The sequence below is a fragment of the Cavia porcellus genome, unplaced genomic scaffold (genome assembly GCF_034190915.1).
Source record: "Cavia porcellus strain 051 isolate PalLab524CR breed Dunkin Hartley unplaced genomic scaffold, mCavPor4.1 scaffold_12, whole genome shotgun sequence".
NCBI lineage: Eukaryota > Metazoa > Chordata > Mammalia > Rodentia > Caviidae > Cavia > Cavia porcellus.
Window position 1 is genome coordinate 34,376,895 of NW_026947495.1, and position 6,000 is coordinate 34,382,894.

At 43.3% G+C, this 6,000-nt stretch overlaps 1 protein-coding gene across 2 annotated transcripts in view; it reads right to left on the reverse strand.

Moving 5' to 3' along the window:
• Gtdc1 (glycosyltransferase like domain containing 1) overlaps positions 1-1,076 on the reverse strand; it is a 472,440-nt gene extending 471,364 nt beyond the window's left edge. Inside the window, exon 1 of one of the 2 annotated variants that reach the window (XM_063259040.1) lies at positions 949-1,076. The gene's annotated coding sequence lies outside the window, so the exon portion shown is untranslated. Of the gene's footprint in view, positions 1-550; positions 657-948 lie in introns of those variants that run through there. The other variant, XM_063259037.1, reaches the window with a different exon arrangement.
• Between the last annotated feature and the right edge of the window lie 4,924 nt (positions 1,077-6,000).

The following is a 6,000-nucleotide window of genomic DNA, read 5'->3' on the forward strand; positions in this document are numbered from 1 at the left end:
GGCTGGCAGGGGGAGCGAAGCGCTGGGGAGCTCGCGAACGAGGCCGGCCGCAGGCCTGACGCTAGGGGTTCCCTCGGGAAAGCCCCAGGTTGGCGCCGCAAGGGGCCCGGCCCGCCAGCCCACGCGTCGAGGCCGGGTGTGCCGAGCCCCGCCCGGCTCCGCGCCCGAGCGACCGCCCCCATCACCCACCCTCGCGGGCCGGCGAAAGGAAGCGCACGCCGGGGCCCACGCCACGTGGACGCCAGGTCCACCACACTAGAAACCGGGCAGTTTACGCGGGAACCGGCCCGCAGCCCCAGGAACTCCGGGGTCCGCTCGCCACCGGCGCGGGGCCGCGCAGGGAGCGCAACGCGTGCGCCGGGAGCGCGCGGCCGGCCCTCGACTCCGCCCTCCCTCCCACCTCCGCTCCTCGCGCTGCAGCCACGGCCGCCCCGCTGGGAACTCCGCGCCGCGCGGCCCCGCGAGGAGGGCGCCGGGAGGGGAGGGGCCGCGCTCCCGCCTCCCCGCCTCTCAGCCGACCCGCGCAGCTCCCAGCCCAGGGCCTGCTCACCTCCTCCTCCTCCTCCGCCTCCTCCTCCTCCTGGTGTCTCCCTCCTGGCCACCGGCGCGGCCCAGCCGGCGACGCGCTGACGCCGCGCCCCTCCCCCGTGGCCGCCACCGATGCCACCGCCCCTCCCGGCCCTCGGCAGCCGCGGCCTCCAGGCGCGTCAGGCCGAGGCCCCGCCTATGGCCCGCCCACGTGCCCTAGGCCCCGCCCCCACGGCGGCCGGGACTGCGGCGAGGGCTCCCTGACTCAGCGGCGGCCCCGCCCGCGCGATCTGGGGCCCCGCGCCGAGCCGGCTCCTCACACCTGCCTCCTACTCGCAGGCCATGCTCCGCTTCCCGCCGACCCGCGCGCTCTTTCCCATCACGTCAGCAGCCCCGTGCGCCCCGTCAGCTTTGCCGTACTCTGGGCCAGGTCTCCGCTCGCGTTGGCGCCGTGGGTTTCTTAACTGGAAGGACAACACAGTTCACTAGGTCGGCCTCGGTTTCCTCAGCCGCCTGTCTGCGGGCGCCCAGCGCTCCCCTCTCCCGGCCAGCCGAGCTTCGGGACCGCGCAGAGCGCGAGCTCCTCGCCGCCTGCTGTGCCGCGCGGCCTTGCTGCTCTGGCTCGGGATCCCTCTAGGATCCCAGCCCGCAGACTCCGGTTTTCGGTTCCCGCTGCTCTACACACAGCAGGAGCTGCTTGTTCACGGCCCCACTTACCTTGAAGTCACCCTAAGTAGTTAAAAACTACAGAGCAAGGAGATGGCAGTGGGGATCGTCTTGTGCGTAGCCCCATCTATACAGTACTTTATGTTGACCGCTTCAATTCCAAGAAACGGTATTTTCTATTGCGGCTTAAAGATTCACAAATTTTAGTGGCATGTTTTGCTTTGCTTTTTGTTGTTGTTGTTGTTTGTTTGAGGTTTTTTTTGCCCTGCGACGTAACCCCACTTAGGCGCTTTTATTTATAAAATACAACCTAGAAAGCATCCGGAACCCTTATTTCTTTCATGTCGTTACCTATAAAATGAGAAATTTGTCTTTTCGTCCTTTAAATTCCTGTGATTCTGACTTTTTAGGTTTTTATTTTTGGAGGGAGATTGTGGGTTAAATGATTATGGAAAAAGCCAAGCATGCAATTGTAACTGAATATCTGGTTTATTTAGAAACTTCATATTTAAAAGTACAACTTGAAAGAGGCTGTTACTCGAAAATGAGCAAAGCATAGCAAAATAAAGGAAAATGATTAGGCCTTTGGAGTTACTTCCACAAGTTGCTTTAAGTTATGTGAGTAAACATTATTATCCTTAAATTGAATAGTTAGACCTATCTTTTATTATGAATAAAATCCACAACTATATGGAACTTCAAAGTTTAAAACCATTGTTGAATTGAACAACAGTATTACAAGCATTTGAAAGCCTAATAAACCATCTGTCCATCCACTTTCACACAAATTGGGAAACAGAAAAGAGTAAATGCCAAAAGCTGCGAGTGAGAATTTCTAACTGCATCTGAAACTAGTAAATCCTATTTCATAGAACAAAGTATCTGAAAAACCCCAAGTTGTGCGCCTGCCATTTCATTGCTTTGGAAATACAATCATACAGTTTTATAATTGAATTATCTAATACATAAAATCATCTGGAGTCTAAACTTTTCACTTTACTGATTAAGATCTAAAACCCAGAGAAGGTAAGTTGCCTACCCAGTATCACTCAGCTTAACTGGAAAAAAGTCAGGATTCAAACATAGACCTGTCTCACACACTTCTCAACATTAAGCTTACAGTTAACACATACATAAATTTTTAATATCAGAATTCTTGGTCTTTAAAGCTTTGCCTACATTATCCATGTGATATATGAAATCAAACTTAGCATTAGCTAGGAAAGTATTGCTTTCAAAGGCCATTTGTCCCACTATTTTCAAGGATTCATATTGTGCAATGTCTCTCTCTCTCAGTCAGGGATCATCTGCATGATCCAAGCAATTATGGCGAGAGCTTGGGAGCCTTGGTTCAACCAAACACATTCATCCTCAGAGATGCCAAGGGCTGTGCCTGATTGTAAGAATTATGAAATTCCTTTTTCCAAAAAATTGCAACCTTATTGGGAAGGTAAAATATGAAGCACAAAATGATAATTCCACATTAATAATCAAGTATTCAGTTGTAATTTCCAAATGATAAATTGGAAAATAATCCATAGAAATTAAAAAAAATGTTAAAAGTCACAACAATAACACAAAGAAATTATTGGTGTATGTAGGAAAAGGTAAAACAAATTTTGTGAACAAAGGCACTAAGAAGAAAATGAAGGAAAGTGAAGAGAACAGCAAACTTAAATAGATTCATTTGAGAAACGATAGCAAAGCAAGACAAAATGAGAAAGAATAGAATCATCAGTAGAGAACCTGAATGTGAGCCTGAGAAATTTAGTTTTATAGAAAATCATTCTGGGTGGACTTGGCTGGAAGAGGGGAAAGAAAGGACAAAATTAAGAGACCATAACCTTGTCAGGTTTAAAAGAATTGTTGGATTTTTAAAAGAATTGTTGGACATAAATGCCACTGAAGAAAAGAGTTGGATCCAGTAATTTATTCAGGGATCAAGAAAAATAAGTCTGAGTAAAATGTCTTAAGATTGGGGCATGAGTCAATACCAGTAACATGGTTCCTAATATCTTAAAAAGGGGAAGATGATCGCTCACAGGGACAGCTTCTAAATGCACCGGGCGCAGACATCTTCCAAAGGGAGGTCTTCTTCATCGCACCCTCAAAATGGTAGTTTGCTACTAAAGTAGAACCAGAAAGTTAAAAAGAAAAGTCACCCGATCACTGGCCAATGAGTCTTTGCTGCTGATTTATAGGTTATTTTTATTTTTATTCCAGTCAGTGATGTAAAATGCTCACTGGTAAAGTACATGTTATACTGGAAAATATCATTAAGGGCTTCATAAATACAGAGTAAATGCTACTCAAAACTCTATGGGCATGGAAGACAATAAAACATAAAAGTATAAATAAGGCCTTTCATTTAGAAGCAATCTAGAGCAAAAAGTCAATGCTTTTTGTTTTTCTTTTTAACAAAATAGAAAATAATTTCTATGCCCAATGAGAAAAACTTCTTGGACTATAAAGTATGTTTCACAAAAATAATGAAGAATGTAGTTGAATGAATTAGTAGTGATACAATTCATAGGGTTTACCAATTCAATAAACATTTAATGATTAAGCATTAGTCTACATAGTAGAGGTAAAGGAATTAAATAAAAATTCCTATTTTCACTGAGCCCTAAAAAGTCAAGTTTCATGTGTTTGATACTATAAAAAAAGCATAAGTAGCAAAGAAGAGTGTAAAGGCAATGTAGCAGAAAACAGAATAAGGCAGCAGGTTGAAGGGCTTCTGGGGTCGAATTTAAGACAGACATTTGGAAGCTCAATCACTTTCGCATTCCAGATTTGAACAAAGAGAGACTGGGACCTGGAAAACTAATTGGAAGTCCATATGATAATATAGACAGGAAGTGAGGTGAAATAGACAATATTGGTGTCAAGATTGGTAAAAAAAAAAAAAGATGAAAATGTCAAGAAAACTAAAGTATTAGGTGTTAGGATGGTAGGAGGTGTTGACTGGAGAGAGCCTGTGGTACAAAATACAGCCTAAAGGTCAAGGAGATAAGCATTTCAAAAAGGTTCATCCAGTTAACAACAAAAATGTCATATGTGTCCTCCAAAAGAAAGGTCTCTGTAGAGTAGGGTACAAAGAAGAAAAGAGATGGAGACATTAAACATCAACTGGAAGAATCACTTCAACTCAATATACAAAGCATTTGTACATTTTTAAGCCATTTATGTTGTGTGACACTTTTGAATTTTTAAACCTATTTATATACACAGTCTTATGTATGTGTAAATTTTTTAGAGCAAACTTTATTTTTTCTTTTGGTACCAGGGACTGAATTCACAGCCTTGCACTTGTCAGGCAGGCACTTGTGTCACTGAGCTAAATCCCTGGCCCTTTAGAGCAAACTTAAAGCTTTGAAATATACCTAGTATGTTTTATGGACCAAAATCAATCATACCAATGAGTTCCTGTTCTAAATGTAATCACAGAAAGCTCACTTTTATTCTTGGACTCTGGCAAGAGCCTAATGAGAAAAATACTAAGATTAATATAGTACTGTATCAATTGTGGTTGCATTACTATTACCCATGAGGTCTGCCTCATGTGAACCATGGATGTGACCTTGGACACATCTTGTGTTCTTACGGAACTCCAGATATCCATTACTGAAAAAAAGGGAATCATCCATATCTGGACACATAGGATAGTGCTTCTGAAAAAGAGACAACAATACTATTCTGGGAGATACCATGAAAGCTACCACAATCTCCAGTGATGTTTGTAGTGCGGAAGAAGGCAACTCTTTTTTTTTTTTTTTTTTTGTCTTTTTCATTTTTATCGGTACCAGGGATCGAACTCACGACGGCCTGCTTGCAAGGCAGGCGCTTATGCCGCTGAGCTAAATCCCCAGCCCCAAGAAGGCAACTCTTGAACTAGTTGTTCTTTTGTTCATCAAACTGCAAAACAAGATTAGGGCAAGATTTCTTATTTTTCTTTCCTCAAAACACATTAGACTATTTTGGCAGATAGTATGAAGGAGAAAGTTGAGAAACTCCTCCATTTCCAGTGATGCATCTTGAGCTTCTCAAGAAAAGCAAGTCTGATTCCACACATGCATGTACCTGCTTTCTCCAAGGTGCATGCGTGGTAGAGCATGTTAATTTGTTAGGTGTTACTGAAAGATAGAATGCTATTAGCACTGTTTTTTATTTAGAATATACTTCATTTTGGGTCCAGTAGGAGCAGTTAATCTCTTGGAATGGGTTTGGAAAGCTTTATTATATTCATTGAGAAAAATGTGTAAGTTATTCTAAAAATAATAATGAAATTCACTATATTAAATTTGCTAGTCCAAATGCTTCTCGAGTCAGTAGTGACCAAGGATTCCTGGCATTAATGATCAATTACCATATTGCTGAAATCAACACAATATTTAGCCTTAACAGTCTTATTGTTATTGGTGCTGGAAGAAGCCAAAAAGATCAGTAGCTTGAGAAGCATAACATGTACTCTCTTTTGATGAAATGAGCTCTTTAAGTTAAGAGTTTATTTTAACAGTGTAATGTAAGGAAACTTGCTTCATCACTGTTACTTTCTGGCCTACAGTCAGAAGAATTTTGTATTGTGGTAATCCTGTATCTTTTTTGTTTAAAAACAAACAAACCTTGCATAATCTGTCCTCATGATTAGCCCTTCCAGTAAATGTCTGTAGAATCAATGTCAGCCAACCCAGTTCATATGGCAAAAAGAAAAAAAAAAAAGTGTTTGATCTTCAGTGATGTGATTTAGAAGACCGTGTGCATGGAAGGTACAGCTATGCACATACAGAGAACATATTTATCTAATTT